We start from the raw sequence: 17,511 nt of genomic DNA, 5'->3' as shown, positions 1-17,511 counted from the left end.
TCCGGTTCCCGGATTCCTTCAGCATTCTTTATCTAAGCGAAGCAGACGCTTATCCCGCCAGCACTATGAGACAACCTCCCACCCTTTGCTGGAGGGATAATGTCTGCTGATCTACCTAGTGCAGATATGAGAAGGATAGGACGAGCCCGCAATTGACAATGCTAAATTCCTTTGTCGTATAAACAACCCTTTATGAAGCTAAGAACACTGTACGCTGTTTACTGAAGAAGTACCGTAATGGTACGCTAGTTGCGTAACGATCGCTCAGCCGTAGGCGAGACGCTCAAGCGTCACGTTCGCTCACGGCCCAGGGATCACAGGACACGTTATTGGTTATGTCTAGGGTAATGATTCGCTATGGCGTAGCTTACGCTCGAGACCACGAGGAGGTCACCAGCGATGCAGACGCTCACAACACTATACCTTTATGATAAAACCTTATACCAATGAAATACACTGAATACCTTAATGTGAGTACAGGGTGTAAGTGCAACCTTGTGTAACCTGACTAACTACAAAGCTGCTTGAGCGTCACCGACGCTCAAGTGAACACTTATCACTATAGAAAATGCACAGATACTGGTTTAGGTTCCAAAGCCTATTAACTGTATTATATCTAATATACTTGTAAAAAGGGGATAACAGTACAAATGATACACTACAATATAACAGAGACTTCCTAACCACAGAACTAAACAATAAATACAAAAAGACAATACTACACTGACCTAAATGCAATACAATACAATACTATCTAATACAATACAATACTAGCCTAGTCTAGGGGAGATATGAGAGAACAGAACAGAGAGAGAGAGAGAGAGAGAGAGAGAGAGAGATGAGATGAGAGAAATTGGCTCACAGAAAGACAATGATTACGGAGAGAAACTTACGCACAAAGGGTATGATCGCCTGCGCCTCGATATCCAGCTCCCGGCTATCAGCAGATAACCGTTGATGAGAGAGTCAGAGCTGGATGTGGTCGGCCTGCCTATTTATGCCCCACACACAATGCAATCTCCTGGTCCTACAATCCCATTGTCCATTGGCCGAAGGAATTCGGCCCTGTATCATAACAAAAGGTCATAGGGTGATTCATACAGGTGGGCTGTGACGATTTCCAACAGCTCAGGTGGGTGGGAAACTGGGTTTCCCGCCGCATACCTGAGTATGTGTAATTAATAGAAATGGACATAAACTTCTTATGTCCATAACTATTCGCACGAGCGATTAATACGCTCCAAACCAACACCGGAATATTGCTAATTAAATACTCTTCCGATGGGTACCAAACACTGCTGTGTGATTCCTGTTAGACCCTTTGTACGATATAAAGAGGGATTCCTCAGCTCTGGGACATTGTATTTTAACCAAACTTTCAGAATCTATCAAAGGGACCATGATCTATAAACTACATTAATTGTGAACATTTGTAACGAATGAGTCGCACGCTACGACTACATAAACTCTACCGTAAATACGCATACCGCGCCTGCGAGTGCACGTTATTGCGGGTATGCGAATCCACGGGAGAGCGCATGCACGCGCAGCGCGGACCAGTGTGCGGTGCAAATATGGCAACGTGCATTGAGACATTTTTCTGACTTTGACAGTTGGCTTCAACCCTCGTCTGCATATGAAAAGAGAAAAGGGGCGTGCAGGGCATGGTGGCCTTTTGCGGCACTTGGCTGACCCCTAGTTTGCATTAAACACCTCCACCCTCCTTTGGTGTGGGGCTCATGTTGGCTATGCCCCAGCCCCTGAAGCATTCAAGCTGATTTCTTGCAGCAGCTGGGCACTGTAACAGCTCCAGAGCTGCTCTGTAAGGCAAGTAAAAGGGTGTGGGCCCTGCAGCACTACCTGTAGTTCGCATTGTGCGTTGGAAGGCACAAAGTAAGCAGACAGGAGGAGAAGTCAGGATAGTGCGCAAGGGCATAGAAGGGAGCGGCTCAAGAAAAGAGAAGTGGAAACAGACAGGAAACTAGGCTGGAGAGAGACCTGAGACAAAGAGATCTGAATTATACGAGAGCCGACCAGGGGAAACACAAATTATGCAGTCAAGTTTCCCACATTTGGGGAAATCGCAGGAGCAGCACACCTAGAGTGCAATGGGTGAGCCTTGCCCTGGGAGAAGCACCTTCATGATCATAGTATCTCACCTGGCAGGTAAGTAGGAGTTGGGCTAGAGCTGGGGAGGATCGCTGCTCGGGTACCCCCCTGTAAACTGAAGGAGATCCAACTGAGGCAGCACAAGGGAACTCTCGAAAGAAGAACAAGGCTAGAGGAAAATCTGAGACAAAGAAATCTGACTTTTACCAGAGCTGACCAGAGGAAAGCACAAACACAGTCCCCCACTACCACAAATAATGCAGTCAAGTTTCCCACATTTGGGGAAATCACAGGGGTCAGCATACCCAAAATGCAATGAATGAACCTCACCCTGGGAGAACAATCTTCATGACCATGGTATCTCCTATGCAAAATAAGTATGATTTGGAATAGGGCTGGGGAGGGCCGCTGCTCATGCACATCTCTGTCAAGTAAAGGAGATTCAACTGAGGCAGCACAAGGGAACTCTCATCTGGGGACAACAACTGCAGGGAGAACACATATTTTCAGATGAACATGGGAGGGCAGAAGGCTGCCTAATACTGAAGCACCCCCAAACAACAAACCAAATGCAACAACTAGTGCAAGCATTCCTGGGGGAAGTTCTGCAGAAGACGGATTTGCATACGGTGATGTCATCCAAGCAGTGGGTCAAAGTTGGCTTCAACCCTCATCTGCATATGAAAAGAGAAAAGGAGCGTGCAGGGCATGGCGGCCTTTTGCGGTGCTTGGATGACCCCTAGTTCGCATTAAACACCTCCACCCTCCTTTGGTGTGGGGCTCATGTTGGCCATGCCCCATCCCCTGAAGCATTCAAGCTGATTTCTTGCAGCAGCTGGGCACTGTAACATCTCCAGAGCTGCTCTGTAAGGCAAGTAAAAGGGTGTGGGCCCTGCAGCACTACCTGTAGTTTGCATTGTGCATTGGAAGGCACAAAGTAAGCAGACGGGAGGAGAAGTCAGGATAGTGCACAAGGGTATAGAAGGGAGCGGCTGAAGAAAAGAGAAGTGGAAACAGACAGCAAACTAGGTTGGAGAGAGACCTGAGACAAAGAGATCTGAATTACACGAGAGCCGACCAGGGGAAACACAAATTATGCAGTCAAGTTTCCCACATTTGGGGAAATCGCAGGGGCAGCACACCCAGAGTGCAATGGGTGAGCCTTGCCCTGGGAGAAGCACCTTCATGATCATAGTATCTCACCTGGCAGGTAAGTAGGAGTTGGGCTAGAGCTGGGGAGGGTCTCTGCTTGGGCACCCCCCTGTCAAGTGAAGGAGATCCAACTGAGGCAGCACAAGGGAACTCTCGAAAGAAGAACAAGGCTAGAGGAAGATCTGAACAAAGAAATCTGACTTTTACCAGAGCTGACCAGAGGAAAACACAAACACAGTCCCCCACTACCACAAATAAAGCAGTCGAGTTTCCCACATTTGGGGAAATCACAGGGGTCAGCATACCCATAATGCAATGAATGAACCTCACCCTGGGAGAATAATCTTCATGACCATGGTATCTCCTATGCAAAATAAGTATGATTTGGGATAGAGCTGGGGAGGGCCGCTGCTCAGGCACATCTCTGTCAAGTAAAGGAGATTCAACTGAGGCAGCACAAGGGAACTCTCATCTGGGGACAACAACTGCAGGGAGAACACATATTTTCAGATGAACATGGGAGGGCAGAAGGCTGCCTAATACTGAAGCACCCCCAAACAACAAACCAAATGCAACAACTAGTGCAAGCATTCCTGGGGGAAGTTCTGCAGAAGACGGATTTGCATACGGTGATGTCATCCAAGCAGTGGGTCAAAGTTGGCTTCAACCCTCATCTGCATATGAAAAGAGAAAAGGGGCGTGCAGGGCATGGCGGCCTTTTGCGGTGCTTGGATGACCCCTAGTTCGCATTAAACACCTCCACCCTCCTTTGGTGTGGGGCTCATGTTGGCCATGCCCCATCCCCTGAAGCATTCAAGCTGATTTCTTGCAGCAGCTGGGCACTGTAACAGCTCCAGAGCTGCTCTGTAAGGCAAGTAAAAGGGTGTGGGCCCTGCAGCACTACCTGTAGTTTGCATTGTGCATTGGAAGGCACAAAGTAAGCAGACGGGAGGAGAAGTCAGGATAGTGCACAAGGGTATAGAAGGGAGCGGCTGAAGAAAAGAGAAGTGGAAACAGACAGCAAACTAGGCTGGAGAGAGACCTGAGACAAAGAGATCTGAATTATACGAGAGCCGACCAGGGGAAACACAAATTATGCAGTCAAGTTTCCCACATTTGGGGAAATCACAGGAGCAGCACACCCAGAGTACAATGGGTGAGCCTTGCCCTGGGAGAAGCACCTTCATGATCATAGTATCTCACCTGGCAGGTAAGTAGGAGTTGGGCTAGAGCTGGGGAGGGTCGCTGCTCGGGTACCCCCCTGTAAAGTGAAGGAGATCCAACTGAGGCAGCACAAGGGAACTCTCGAAAAAAGAACAAGGCTAAAGGAAAATCTGAGACAAAGAAATCTGACTTTTACCAGAGCTGACCAGAGGAAAGCACAAACACAGTCTCCCACTACCACAAATAATGCAGTCAAGTTTCCCACATTTGGGGAAATCACAGGGGTCAGCATACCCAAAATGCAATGAATGAACCTCACCCTGGGAGAAAAATCTTCATGACCATGGTATCTCCTATGCAAAATAAGTATGATTTGGAATAGGGCTGGGGAGGGCCGCTGCTCATGCACATCTCTGTCAAGTAAAGGAGATTCAACTGAGGCAGCACAAGGGAACTCTCATCTTGGGACAACAACTGCAGGGAGAACATATATTTTCAGATGAACATGGGAGGGCAGAAGGCTGCCTAATACTGAAGCACCCCCAAACAACAAACCAAATGCAACAACTAGTGCAAGCATTCCTGGGGGAAGGCCTGCCGCAGATGGATTTGCATATGGTGATGTCATCCAAGCAGTGGGTCAAAGTTGGCTTCAACCCTCGTCTGCATATGAAAAGAGAAAAGGGGCGTGCAGGGCATGGTGGCCTTTTGCGGCGCTTGGCTGACCCCTAGTTTGCATTAAACACCTCCACCCTCCTTTGGTGTGGGGCTCATGTTGGCTATGCCCCAGTCCCTGAAGCATTCAAGCTGATTTCTTGCAGCAGCTGGGCACTGTAACAGCTCCAGAGCTGCTCTGTAAGGCAAGTAAAAGGGTGTGGGCCCTGCAGCACTACCTGTAGTTTGCATTGTGCATTGGAAGGCACAAAGTAAGCAGACGGGAGGAGAAGTCAGGATAGTGCACAAGGGTATAGAAGGGAGCGGCTGAAGAAAAGAGAAGTGGAAACAGACAGCAAACTAGGCTGGAGAGAGACCTGAGACAAAGAGATCTGAATTATACGAGAGCCGACGAGGGGAAACACAAATTATGCAGTCAAGTTTCCCACATTTGGGGAAATCGCAGGAGCAGCACACCCAGAGTGCAATGGTTGAGCCTTGCCCTGGGAGAAGCACCTTCATGATCATAGTATCTCACCTGGCAGGTAAGTAGGAGCTGGGCTAGAGCTGGGGAGGGTCGCTGCTCGGGTTCCCCCCTGTGAAGTGAAGGAGATCCAACTGAGGCAGCACCAGGGAACTCTCGAAAGAAGAACAAGGCTAGAGGAAGATCTGAGACAAAGAAATCTGACTTTTACCAGAGCTGACCAGAGGAAAGCACAAACACAGTCCCCCACTACCACAAATAATGCAGTCGAGTTTCCCACATTTGGGAAAATCACAGGGGTCAGCATACCCAGAATGCAATGAATGAACCTCACCCTGGGAGAAAAATCTTCATGACCATGGTATCTCCTATGCAAAATAAGTATGATTTGGGATAGGGCTGGTGAGGGCAGCTGCTCAGGCACATCTCTGTCAAGTAAAGGAGATTCAACTGAGGCAGCACAAGTGAACTCTCATCTGGGGACAACAACTGCAGGGAGACCACATCTTTTCAGATGAACATGGGAGGGCGGAAGGCTGCCTAATACTGAAGCACCATCAAATATCAAACCATATGCAACAACTAGTACAAGCACTCCTGGGGGAAGGTCTGCAGCAGACGGATTTGCATACGGTGATGTTATCCAAGCAGTGGGCCAAAGTTGACTGGAACCCTCATCTGCATATGAAAAGAGAAAAGGGGCATGCAGGGCATGGCGGCCTTTTGCAGTGCTTGGATGACCCCTAGTTCGCATTAAACACCTCCCCCCTCCTTTGGTGTGGGGCTCATGTTGGCCATGCCCCATCCCCTGAAGCATTCAAGCTGATTTCTTGCAGCAGCTGGGCACTGTAACAGCTCCAGAGCTGTTCTGTAAGGCAAGTAAAAGGGTGTGGGCCCTGCAGCACCACCTGTTGTTCGCATTGTGCGTTGGAAGGCACAAATTAAGCAGACGGGAGGAGAAGTCAGGATAGTGCGCAAGGGCATACTTTTCTCTTAGTCCGGGGGCAAGGCTTCAAAATGGGGTCTGCAACGGAGGAGACACAGGGGGCGTGGTCACAGCAGCTTTTCTCTACAGCCTGCACCAGCAGGAGCCTACACCATTTTTTATGATCACGCTGAACTGCAGTGCGACTGCAATTACAGCATGGTCAAGAAGGGAGGCGTCATGCTGGGTGGCCATGCCCTGTCACTGTGCAGGAGCCAGCACAGCTCACACACTAGTCCCCGGGTGCAGCCCCCAACCCCCGGGACACCCGGAGCAACAAAATGTAGATTCAGGCCACCAGGCCACGCCCCTACCTATGAAACCATGCCTCCTTTTTACCATTGCGCTGTTTATCTGCGCGCACTGCATTACAATCTCCCTCGCCACCTTTCTGGGTGTCACCAGTGATAGTGACACCTCTGCCATGCTTGTAGCAGCTGGTCCTAAGATCTACGCCTCAAGCCCTGAGTGTTTGCCCTTGTGACTTGTTGATCATCATAGCGAAGCAGATGCTTACAGAAAACTGCAGGGGCTTAGATTGAAAATAAAAAAATTGATGGGTATAAGGTAGAGAGGAGCGGGTTCGGTTCTCCGAGAACCGAATTCCCCACGAACTCCACGTGGTTTACACTGGTCCGAGGCAGGCTCGGTTGTTCCCGCCTGACTCGGAAAACCTGAACAAGGGAAAATGTCATCATCCCGCTGTCGGATTCTTGCGAGATTCGGATTCCATATAAAGAGCTGCGCGTTGCTGCCATTTTTACTCGTGCATTGAAGAGAGAGCGGAGAGGACGTGGCTATGTTCTCTCAGTGGAAATCTCAATATCAGTGCTCAGTATCAGTGGTTACTTATTGCTGCTCAGTAATACTAGTAGTGTGTCTCTCCTGCTCAGTGTCAGTTCTCAGTAGTATCCTCATCAGTGCTCAGTATCACTGCTCATTGTCTTGTGCTGCATTGTGGTGCTCAGCATACTACAGTACATTACTAATAGTCCAGTGCTGCATCTTGCTGCTCAGTGTCAGTTCTAGTATCCTCATCAGTGCTCACTATCACTGCTCATTGCATTGTGGTGTTCTGTATACTACAGTAACATAGTAATATAGTATATATAGAGGAGCGGGTTCGGTTCTCCGAGAACCGAATTCCCGACGAACTCCACGTGGTTTACACTGGTCCGTGGCAGGCTCGGTTGTTCCCGCCTGACTCGGAAAACCTGAACAAGGGAAAATGTCATCATCCCGCTGTCGGATTCTCGCGAGATTCGGATTCCATATAAAGAGCTGCGCGTTGCCGCCATTTTTACTCGTGCATTGAAGAGAGAGCGGAGAGGACGTGGCTATGTTCTCTCAGTGGAAATCTCAATATCAGTGCCCAGTATCAGTGGTTACTTATTGCTGCTCAGTAATACTAGTAGTGTGTCTCTCCTGCTCAGTGTCAGTTCTCAGTAGTATCCTCATCAGTGCTCAGTATCACTGCTCATTGTCTTGTGCTGCATTGTGGTGCTCAGCATACAACAGTACATTACTAATAGTCCAGTGCTGCATCTTGCTGCTCATGTTGGCTATGCCCCAGCCCCTGAAGCATTCAAGCTGATTTCTTGCAGCAGCTGGGCACTGTAACAGCTCCAGAGCTGCTCTGTAAGGCAAGTAAAAGGGTGTTGGCCCTGCAGCACTACCTGTAGTTTGCATTGTGCGTTGGAAGGCACAAAGTAAGCAGACAGGAGAAGTCAGGAGAGTGCACAAGGGCATAGAAGGCAGGGGCTCAAGAAAAGAGAAGTGGAAACAGACAGCAAACTAGGCTGGAGAGAGACCTGAGACAAAGAGATCTGAATTATACGAGTAGCCGACCAGAGGAAACACAAATTATGCAGTCAAGTGTCCCACATTTGGGGAAATCGTAGGAGCAGCACACCCAGAGTGCAATGGGTGAGCCTTGCCCTGGTAGAAGCACCTTCCTGATCATAGTATCTCACTTGGCAGGTAAGTAGGAGTTGGGCTTGAGCTGGGGAGGGTCGCTGCTCGGGCACCCCCCTGTCAAGTGAAGGAGATCCAACTGAGGCAGCACAAGGAAACTCTCAAAAAAAGAACAAGGCTAGAGGAAGATCTGAGACAAAGAAATCTGACTTTTACCAGAGCTGACCAGAGGAAAGCACAAACACAGTCCCCCACTACCACAAATAATGCAGTCGAGTTTCCCACATTTGGGGAAATCACAGGGGTCAGCATACCCAGAATGCAATGAATGAACCTCACCCTGGGAGAACAATCTTCATGACCATGGTATCTCCTATGCAAAATAAGTATGATTTGGGATAGGGCTGGGGAGGGCCGCTGCTCAGGCACATCTCTTTCAAGTAAAGGAGATTCAACTGAGGCAGCACAAGGGAACTCTCATCTGGGGACAACAACTGCAGGGAGAACACATATTTTCAGATGAACATGGGAGAGCTGAAGGCTGCCTAATACTGAAGCACCCCAAACAACAAACCAAATGCAACAACTAGTACAAGCATTCCTGGGGGAAGGTCTGCAGAAGACGGATTTGCATACGGTGATGTCATCCAAGCAGTGGGCCAAAGTTGGCTGGAACCCTCATCTGCATATGAAAAGAGAAAAGGGGTATGCAGGGCATGGCGGCCTTTTGCAGTGCTTGGATGACCCCTAGTTCGCATTAAACATCCCCACCCTCCTTTGGTGTGGGGCTCATGTTGGCCATGCCCCATCCCCTGAAGCACTCAAGCTGATTTCTTGCAGCAGCTGGGCACTGTAACAGCTCCAGAGCTGTTCTGTAAGGCAAGTAAAAGGGTGTGGGCCCTGCAGCACCACCTGTTGTTCGCATTGTGCGTTGGAAGGCACAAATTAAGCAGACGGGAGGAGAAGTCAGGATAGTGCGCAAGGGCATACTTTTCTCTTAGTCCGGGGGCAAGGCTTCAAAATGGGGTCTGCAACGGAGGAGACACAGGGGGCGTGGTCACAGCAGCTTTTCTCTACAGCCTGCACCAGCAGGAGCCTACACCATTTTTTATGATCACGCTGAACTGCAGTGCGACTGCAATTACAGCATGGTCAAGAAGGGAGGCGTCATGCTGGGTGGCCATGCCCTGTCACTGTGCAGGAGCCAGCACAGCTCACACACTAGTCCCCGGGTGCAGCCCCCAACCCCCGGGACACCCGGAGCAACAAAATGTAGATTCAGGCCACCAGGCCACGCCCCTACCTATGAAACCATGCCTCCTTTTTACCATTGCGCTGTTTATCTGCGCGCACTGCATTACAATCTCCCTCGCCACCTTTCTGGGTGTCACCAGTGATAGTGACACCTCTGCCATGCTTGTAGCAGCTGGTCCTAAGATCTACGCCTCAAGCCCTGAGTGTTTGCCCTTGTGACTTGTTGATCATCATAGCGAAGCAGATGCTTACAGAAAACTGCAGGGGCTTAGATTGAAAATAAAAAAATTGATGGGTATAAGGTAGAGAGGAGCGGGTTCGGTTCTCCGAGAACCGAATTCCCCACGAACTCCACGTGGTTTACACTGGTCCGAGGCAGGCTCGGTTGTTCCCGCCTGACTCGGAAAACCTGAACAAGGGAAAATGTCATCATCCCGCTGTCGGATTCTTGCGAGATTCGGATTCCATATAAAGAGCTGCGCGTTGCTGCCATTTTTACTCGTGCATTGAAGAGAGAGCGGAGAGGACGTGGCTATGTTCTCTCAGTGGAAATCTCAATATCAGTGCTCAGTATCAGTGGTTACTTATTGCTGCTCAGTAATACTAGTAGTGTGTCTCTCCTGCTCAGTGTCAGTTCTCAGTAGTATCCTCATCAGTGCTCAGTATCACTGCTCATTGTCTTGTGCTGCATTGTGGTGCTCAGCATACTACAGTACATTACTAATAGTCCAGTGCTGCATCTTGCTGCTCAGTGTCAGTTCTAGTATCCTCATCAGTGCTCACTATCACTGCTCATTGCATTGTGGTGTTCTGTATACTACAGTAACATAGTAATATAGTATATATAGAGGAGCGGGTTCGGTTCTCCGAGAACCGAATTCCCGACGAACTCCACGTGGTTTACACTGGTCCGTGGCAGGCTCGGTTGTTCCCGCCTGACTCGGAAAACCTGAACAAGGGAAAATGTCATCATCCCGCTGTCGGATTCTCGCGAGATTCGGATTCCATATAAAGAGCTGCGCGTTGCCGCCATTTTTACTCGTGCATTGAAGAGAGAGCGGAGAGGACGTGGCTATGTTCTCTCAGTGGAAATCTCAATATCAGTGCCCAGTATCAGTGGTTACTTATTGCTGCTCAGTAATACTAGTAGTGTGTCTCTCCTGCTCAGTGTCAGTTCTCAGTAGTATCCTCATCAGTGCTCAGTATCACTGCTCATTGTCTTGTGCTGCATTGTGGTGCTCAGCATACAACAGTACATTACTAATAGTCCAGTGCTGCATCTTGCTGCTCATGTTGGCTATGCCCCAGCCCCTGAAGCATTCAAGCTGATTTCTTGCAGCAGCTGGGCACTGTAACAGCTCCAGAGCTGCTCTGTAAGGCAAGTAAAAGGGTGTTGGCCCTGCAGCACTACCTGTAGTTTGCATTGTGCGTTGGAAGGCACAAAGTAAGCAGACAGGAGAAGTCAGGAGAGTGCACAAGGGCATAGAAGGCAGGGGCTCAAGAAAAGAGAAGTGGAAACAGACAGCAAACTAGGCTGGAGAGAGACCTGAGACAAAGAGATCTGAATTATACGAGTAGCCGACCAGAGGAAACACAAATTATGCAGTCAAGTGTCCCACATTTGGGGAAATCGTAGGAGCAGCACACCCAGAGTGCAATGGGTGAGCCTTGCCCTGGTAGAAGCACCTTCCTGATCATAGTATCTCACTTGGCAGGTAAGTAGGAGTTGGGCTTGAGCTGGGGAGGGTCGCTGCTCGGGCACCCCCCTGTCAAGTGAAGGAGATCCAACTGAGGCAGCACAAGGAAACTCTCAAAAAAAGAACAAGGCTAGAGGAAGATCTGAGACAAAGAAATCTGACTTTTACCAGAGCTGACCAGAGGAAAGCACAAACACAGTCCCCCACTACCACAAATAATGCAGTCGAGTTTCCCACATTTGGGGAAATCACAGGGGTCAGCATACCCAGAATGCAATGAATGAACCTCACCCTGGGAGAACAATCTTCATGACCATGGTATCTCCTATGCAAAATAAGTATGATTTGGGATAGGGCTGGGGAGGGCCGCTGCTCAGGCACATCTCTTTCAAGTAAAGGAGATTCAACTGAGGCAGCACAAGGGAACTCTCATCTGGGGACAACAACTGCAGGGAGAACACATATTTTCAGATGAACATGGGAGAGCTGAAGGCTGCCTAATACTGAAGCACCCCAAACAACAAACCAAATGCAACAACTAGTACAAGCATTCCTGGGGGAAGGTCTGCAGAAGACGGATTTGCATACGGTGATGTCATCCAAGCAGTGGGCCAAAGTTGGCTGGAACCCTCATCTGCATATGAAAAGAGAAAAGGGGTATGCAGGGCATGGCGGCCTTTTGCGGCGCTTGGATGACCCTTAGTTCGCATTAAACACCTCCACCCTCCGTCGGTGTGGGGCTCATGTTGGCTATGCCCCAGCCCCTGAAGCATTCAAGCTGATTTCTTGCAGCAGCTGGGCACTGTAACAGCTCCAGAGCTGCTCTGAAAGGCAAGTAAAAGGGTGTGGGCCCTGCAGCACTACCTGTAGTTTGCATTGTGCGTTGGAAGGCACAAAGTAAGCAGACAGGAGAAGTCAGGAGAGTGCACAAGGGCATAGAAGGCAGCGGCTCAAGAAAAGAGAAGTGGAAACAGACAGCAAACTAGGCTGGAGAGAGACCTGAGACAAAGAGATCTGAATTATACGAGTAGCCGACTAGAGGAAACACAAATTATGCAGTCAAGTGTCCCACATTTGGGGAAATCGTAGGAGCAGCACACCCAGAGTGCAATGGGTGAGCCTTGCCCTGGGAGAAGCACCTTCCTGATCATAGTATCTCACCTGGCAGGTAAGTAGGAGTTGGGCTAGAGATGGGGAGGGTCGCTGCTCGGGCACCCCCCTGTCAAGTGAAGTTCTGCAGAAGACGGATTTGCATACGGTGATGTCATCCAAGCAGTGGGTCAAAGTTGGCTTCAACCTTCATCTGCATATGAAAAGAGAAAAGGGGCGTGCAGGGCATGGCGGCCTTTTGCGGTGCTTGGATGACCCCTAGTTCGCATTAAACACCTCCACCCTCCTTTGGTGTGGGGCTCATGTTGGCCATGCCCCATCCCCTGAAGATGAACATGGGAGGGCAGAAGGCTGCCTAATACTGAAGTACCCCCAAACAACAAACCAAATGCAACAACTAGTGCAAGCATTCCTGGGGGAAGGCCTGCCGCAGATGGATTTGCATATGGTGATGTCATCCAAGCAGTGGGTCAAAGTTGGCTTCAACCCTCGTCTGCATATGAAAAGAGAAAAGGGGCGTGCAGGGCATGGTGGCCTTTTGCGGCGCTTGGCTGACCCCTAGTTTGCATTAAACACCTCCACCCTCCTTTGGTGTGGGGCTCATGTTGGCTATGCCCCAGCCCCTGAAGCATTCAAGCTGATTTCTTGCAGCAGCTGGGCACTGTAACAGCTCCAGAGCTGCTCTGTAAGGCAAGTAAAAGGGTGTGGGCCCTGCAGCACTACCTGTAGTTTGCATTGTGCATTGGAAGGCACAAAGTAAGCAGACGGGAGGAGAAGTCAGGATAGTGCACAAGGGTATAGAAGGGAGCGGCTGAAGAAAAGAGAAGTGGAAACAGACAGCAAACTAGGCTGGAGAGAGACCTGAGACAAAGAGATCTGAATTATACGAGAGCCGACGAGGGGAAACACAAATTATGCAGTCAAGTTTCCCACATTTGGGGAAATCGCAGGAGCAGCACACCCAGAGTGCAATGGTTGAACCTTGCCCTGGGAGAAGCACCTTCATGATCATAGTATCTCACCTGGCAGGTAAGTAGGAGTTGGGCTAGAGCTGGGGAGGGTCGCTGCTCGGGTTCCCCCCTGTGAAGTGAAGGAGATCCAACTGAGGCAGCACCAGGGAACTCTCGAAAGAAGAACAAGGCTAGAGGAAGATCTGAGACAAAGAAATCTGACTTTTACCAGAGCTGACCAGAGGAAAGCACAAACACAGTCCCCCACTACCACAAATAATGCAGTCGAGTTTCCCACATTTGGGAAAATCACAGGGGTCAGCATACCCAGAATGCAATGAATGAACCTCACCCTGGGAGAACAATCTTCATGACCATGGTATCTCCTATGCAAAATAAGTATGATTTGGGATAGGGCTGGTGAGGGCAGCTGCTCAGGCACATCTCTGTCAAGTAAAGGAGATTCAACTGAGGCAGCACAAGTGAACTCTCATCTGGGGACAACAACTGCAGGGAGACCACATCTTTTCAGATGAACATGGGAGGGCGGAAGGCTGCCTAATACTGAAGCACCATCAAATATCAAACCATATGCAACAACTAGTACAAGCACTCCTGGGGGAAGGTCTGCAGCAGACGGATTTGCATACGGTGATGTTATCCAAGCAGTGGGCCAAAGTTGACTGGAACCCTCATCTGCATATGAAAAGAGAAAAGGGGCATGCAGGGCATGGCGGCCTTTTGCAGTGCTTGGATGACCCCTAGTTCGCATTAAACACCTCCCCCCTCCTTTGGTGTGGGGCTCATGTTGGCCATGCCCCATCCCCTGAAGCATTCAAGCTGATTTCTTGCAGCAGCTGGGCACTGTAACAGCTCCAGAGCTGCTCTGTAAGGCAAGTAAAAGGGTGTGGGCCCTGCAGCACTACCTGTAGTTTGCATTGTGCATTGGAAGGCACAAAGTAAGCAGACGGGAGGAGAAGTCAGGATAGTGCACAAGGGTATAGAAGGGAGCGGCTGAAGAAAAGAGAAGTGGAAACAGACAGCAAACTAGGCTGGAGAGAGACCTGAGACAAATAGATCTGAATTATACGAGAGCCGACCAGGGGAAACACAAATTATGCAGTCAAGTTTCCCACATTTGGGGAAATCGCAGGGGCAGCACACCCAGAGTGCAATGGGTGAGCCTTGCCCTGGGAGAAGCACCTTCATGATCATAGTATCTCACCTGGCAGGTAAGTAGGAGTTGGGCTAGAGCTGGGGAGGGTCGCTGCTCGGGTACCCCCCTGTCAAGTGAAGGAGATCCAACTGAGGCAGCACAATGGAACTCTCGAAAGAAGAACAAGGCTAGAGGAAAATCTGAGACAAAGAAATCTGACTTTTACCAGAGCTGACCAGAGGAAAGCACAAACACAGTCCCCCACTACCACAAATAATGCAGTCAAGTTTCCCACATTTGGGGAAATCACAGGGGTCAGCATACCCAAAATGCAATGAATGAACCTCACCCTGGGAGAACAATCTTCATGACCATGGTATCTCCTATGCAAAATAAGTATGATTTGGAATAGGGCTGGGGAGGGCCGCTGCTCATGCACATCTCTGTCAAGTAAAGGAGATTCAACTGAGGCAGCACAAGGGAACTCTCATCTGGGGACAACAACTGCAGGGAGAACACATATTTTCAGATGAACATGGGAGGGCAGAAGGCTGCCTAATACTGAAGCACCCCCAAACAACAAACCAAATGCAACAACTAGTGCAAGCATTCCTGGGGGAAGTTCTGCAGAAGACGGATTTGCATACGGTGATGTCATCCAAGCAGTGGGTCAAAGTTGGCTTCAACCCTCATCTGCATATGAAAAGAGAAAAGGGGCGTGCAGGGCATGGCGGCCTTTTGCGGTGCTTGGATGACCCCTAGTTCGCATTAAACACCTCCACCCTCCTTTGGTGTGGGGCTCATGTTGGCCATGCCCCATCCCCTGAATCATTCAAGCTGATTTCTTGCAGCAGCTGGGCACTGTAACAGCTCCAGAGCTGCTCTGTAAGGCAAGTAAAAGGGTGTGGGCCCTGCAGCACTACCTGTAGTTTGCATTGTGCATTGGAAGGCACAAAGTAAGCAGACGGGAGGAGAAGTCAGGATAGTGCACAAGGGTATAGAAGGGAGCGGTTGAAGAAAGAGAAGTGGAAACAGACAGCAAACTAGGCTGGAGAGAGACCTGAGACAAAGAGATCTGAATTATACGAGAGCCGACCAGGGGAAACACAAATTATGCAGTCAAGTTTCCCACATTTGGGGAAATCGCAGGGGCAGCACACCCAGAGTGCAATGGGTGAGCCTTGCCCTGGGAGAAGCACCTTCATGATCATAGTATCTCACCTGGCAGGTAAGTAGGAGTTGGGCTAGAGCTGGGGAGGGTCGCTGTTCGGGCACCCCCCTGTCAAGTGAAAGAGATCCAACTGAGGCAGCACAAGGGAACTCTCGAAAGAAGAACAAGGCTAGAGGAAGATCTGAGACAAAGAAATCTGACTTTTACCAGAGCTGACCAGAGGAAAGCACAAACACAGTCCCCCACTACCACAAATAATGCAGTCGAGTTTCCCACATTTGGGAAAATCACAGGGGTCAGCATACCCAGAATGCAATGAATGAACCTCACCCTTGGAGAACAATCTTCATGACCATGGTATCTCCTATGCAAAATAAGTATGATTTGGGATAGGGCTGGTGAGGGCAGCTGCTCAGGCACATCTCTGTCAAGTAAAGGAGATTCAACTGAGGCAGCACAAGTGAACTCTCATCTGGGGACAACAACTGCAGGGAGACCACATCTTTTCAGATGAACATGGGAGGGCGGAAGGCTGCCTAATACTGAAGCACCATCAAATATCAAACCATATGCAACAACTAGTACAAGCACTCCTGGGGGAAGGTCTGCAGCAGACGGATTTGCATACGGTGATGTTATCCAAGCAGTGGGCCAAAGTTGACTGGAACCCTCATCTGCATATGAAAAGAGAAAAGGGGCATGCAGGGCATGGCGGCCTTTTGCAGTGCTTGGATGACCCCTAGTTCGCATTAAACACCTCCCCCCTCCTTTGGTGTGGGGCTCATGTTGGCCATGCCCCATCCCCTGAAGCATTCAAGCTGATTTCTTGCAGCAGCTGGGCACTGTAACAGCTCCAGAGCTGCTCTGTAAGGCAAGTAAAAGGGTGTGGGCCCTGCAGCACTACCTGTAGTTTGCATTCTAGTGTCTTTCGTTTGGGAGAAAAATGCAAAGGTACAATACAGCTTTTCCTTGCCGATATCTCTCTTTTGCAAAGAGCTAGGCATTGGAAAATTCAGGGCTATACCGTGTAGATGAAGCACTAACAGGAGGCTTTTAAATTTTCATTCTAGTGTCTTTCGTTTGGGAGAAAAATGCAAAGGTACAATACAGCTTTTCCTTGCCAATATCTCTCTTTTGCAAAGAGCTAGGCATTGGAAAATTCAGGGCTATAACGTGTAGATGAAGCACTAACAGGAGGCTTTAAAATTTTCATTCTAGTGTCTTTCGTTTGGGAGAAAAATGCAAAAGTACAATGCAGCTTTTCCTTGCCGATATCTCTCTTTTGCAAAGAGATAGGCATTGGAAAATTCAGGGCTATAACGTGTAGATGAAGCACTAATAGGAGGCTTTAAAATTTTCATTCTAGTGTCTTTCGTTTGGGAGAAAAAAGCAAAGGTACAATACAGCTTTTCCTTGCCGATATCTCTCTTTTGCAAAGAGATAGGCATTGGAAAATTCAGGGCTATAACGTGTAGATGAAGCACTAACAGGAGGCTTTAAAATTTTCTTTCTAGTGTCTTTCGTTTGGGAGAAAAATGCAAAGGTACAATACAGCTTTTCCTTGCCGATATCTCTCTTTTGCAAAGAGCTAGGCATTGGAAAATTCAGGGCTATAACGTGTAGATGAAGCACTAACAGTAGGCTTTAAAATTTTCATTCTAGTGTCTTTCGTTTGGGAGAAAAATGCAAAGGTACAATACAGCTTTTCCTT

General features: G+C 49.1%; 17 non-coding genes and 2 pseudogenes across 17 annotated transcripts; all 19 read right to left on the bottom strand.

The window, feature by feature from the left end:
- Positions 1–2,011: 2,011 nt before the first annotated feature.
- Positions 2,012–2,174, bottom strand: LOC135035540 (U1 spliceosomal RNA). Its single transcript, XR_010230563.1, has one exon. It is a non-coding gene; the product is annotated as a U1 spliceosomal RNA (small nuclear RNA).
- A 152-nt stretch (positions 2,175–2,326) lies between these two features.
- On the bottom strand, positions 2,327–2,490 carry LOC135035601 (U1 spliceosomal RNA). The gene has a single exon (XR_010230609.1). It is a non-coding gene; the product is annotated as a U1 spliceosomal RNA (small nuclear RNA).
- A 674-nt stretch (positions 2,491–3,164) lies between these two features.
- Positions 3,165–3,327, bottom strand: LOC135035453 (U1 spliceosomal RNA). Its single transcript, XR_010230492.1, has one exon. It is a non-coding gene; the product is annotated as a U1 spliceosomal RNA (small nuclear RNA).
- A 151-nt stretch (positions 3,328–3,478) lies between these two features.
- LOC135035429 (U1 spliceosomal RNA) lies at positions 3,479–3,642 on the bottom strand. The gene has a single exon (XR_010230467.1). It is a non-coding gene; the product is annotated as a U1 spliceosomal RNA (small nuclear RNA).
- Positions 3,643–4,316: 674 nt separating this feature from the next.
- LOC135035516 (U1 spliceosomal RNA) lies at positions 4,317–4,479 on the bottom strand. The gene has a single exon (XR_010230551.1). It is a non-coding gene; the product is annotated as a U1 spliceosomal RNA (small nuclear RNA).
- Positions 4,480–4,631: 152 nt separating this feature from the next.
- On the bottom strand, positions 4,632–4,795 carry LOC135035436 (U1 spliceosomal RNA). Its single transcript, XR_010230476.1, has one exon. It is a non-coding gene; the product is annotated as a U1 spliceosomal RNA (small nuclear RNA).
- A 701-nt stretch (positions 4,796–5,496) lies between these two features.
- Positions 5,497–5,632, bottom strand: LOC135035528 (U1 spliceosomal RNA; annotated as a pseudogene).
- Positions 5,633–5,784: 152 nt separating this feature from the next.
- LOC135035618 (U1 spliceosomal RNA) lies at positions 5,785–5,948 on the bottom strand. The gene has a single exon (XR_010230624.1). It is a non-coding gene; the product is annotated as a U1 spliceosomal RNA (small nuclear RNA).
- Positions 5,949–8,372: 2,424 nt separating this feature from the next.
- LOC135035554 (U1 spliceosomal RNA) lies at positions 8,373–8,536 on the bottom strand. Its single transcript, XR_010230571.1, has one exon. It is a non-coding gene; the product is annotated as a U1 spliceosomal RNA (small nuclear RNA).
- Positions 8,537–8,688: 152 nt separating this feature from the next.
- On the bottom strand, positions 8,689–8,852 carry LOC135035439 (U1 spliceosomal RNA). Its single transcript, XR_010230479.1, has one exon. It is a non-coding gene; the product is annotated as a U1 spliceosomal RNA (small nuclear RNA).
- A 2,423-nt stretch (positions 8,853–11,275) lies between these two features.
- Positions 11,276–11,439, bottom strand: LOC135035553 (U1 spliceosomal RNA). The gene has a single exon (XR_010230570.1). It is a non-coding gene; the product is annotated as a U1 spliceosomal RNA (small nuclear RNA).
- A 152-nt stretch (positions 11,440–11,591) lies between these two features.
- Positions 11,592–11,755, bottom strand: LOC135035428 (U1 spliceosomal RNA). The gene has a single exon (XR_010230466.1). It is a non-coding gene; the product is annotated as a U1 spliceosomal RNA (small nuclear RNA).
- Positions 11,756–12,425: 670 nt separating this feature from the next.
- Positions 12,426–12,589, bottom strand: LOC135035519 (U1 spliceosomal RNA). The gene has a single exon (XR_010230554.1). It is a non-coding gene; the product is annotated as a U1 spliceosomal RNA (small nuclear RNA).
- An 835-nt stretch (positions 12,590–13,424) lies between these two features.
- LOC135035538 (U1 spliceosomal RNA) lies at positions 13,425–13,560 on the bottom strand (annotated as a pseudogene).
- Positions 13,561–13,712: 152 nt separating this feature from the next.
- On the bottom strand, positions 13,713–13,876 carry LOC135035498 (U1 spliceosomal RNA). Its single transcript, XR_010230534.1, has one exon. It is a non-coding gene; the product is annotated as a U1 spliceosomal RNA (small nuclear RNA).
- Positions 13,877–14,550: 674 nt separating this feature from the next.
- LOC135035477 (U1 spliceosomal RNA) lies at positions 14,551–14,713 on the bottom strand. Its single transcript, XR_010230513.1, has one exon. It is a non-coding gene; the product is annotated as a U1 spliceosomal RNA (small nuclear RNA).
- A 152-nt stretch (positions 14,714–14,865) lies between these two features.
- Positions 14,866–15,029, bottom strand: LOC135035600 (U1 spliceosomal RNA). The gene has a single exon (XR_010230608.1). It is a non-coding gene; the product is annotated as a U1 spliceosomal RNA (small nuclear RNA).
- A 673-nt stretch (positions 15,030–15,702) lies between these two features.
- LOC135035462 (U1 spliceosomal RNA) lies at positions 15,703–15,865 on the bottom strand. Its single transcript, XR_010230499.1, has one exon. It is a non-coding gene; the product is annotated as a U1 spliceosomal RNA (small nuclear RNA).
- Positions 15,866–16,017: 152 nt separating this feature from the next.
- LOC135035599 (U1 spliceosomal RNA) lies at positions 16,018–16,181 on the bottom strand. Its single transcript, XR_010230607.1, has one exon. It is a non-coding gene; the product is annotated as a U1 spliceosomal RNA (small nuclear RNA).
- Between the last annotated feature and the right edge of the window lie 1,330 nt (positions 16,182–17,511).

This window comes from Pseudophryne corroboree, unplaced genomic scaffold (assembly GCF_028390025.1).
Source record: "Pseudophryne corroboree isolate aPseCor3 unplaced genomic scaffold, aPseCor3.hap2 scaffold_606, whole genome shotgun sequence".
Taxonomy (NCBI): Eukaryota; Metazoa; Chordata; class Amphibia; order Anura; family Myobatrachidae; genus Pseudophryne; species Pseudophryne corroboree.
Note: the sequence above shows the minus strand (reverse complement) of the source record. Positions and strands in the feature narration are given on the sequence as shown.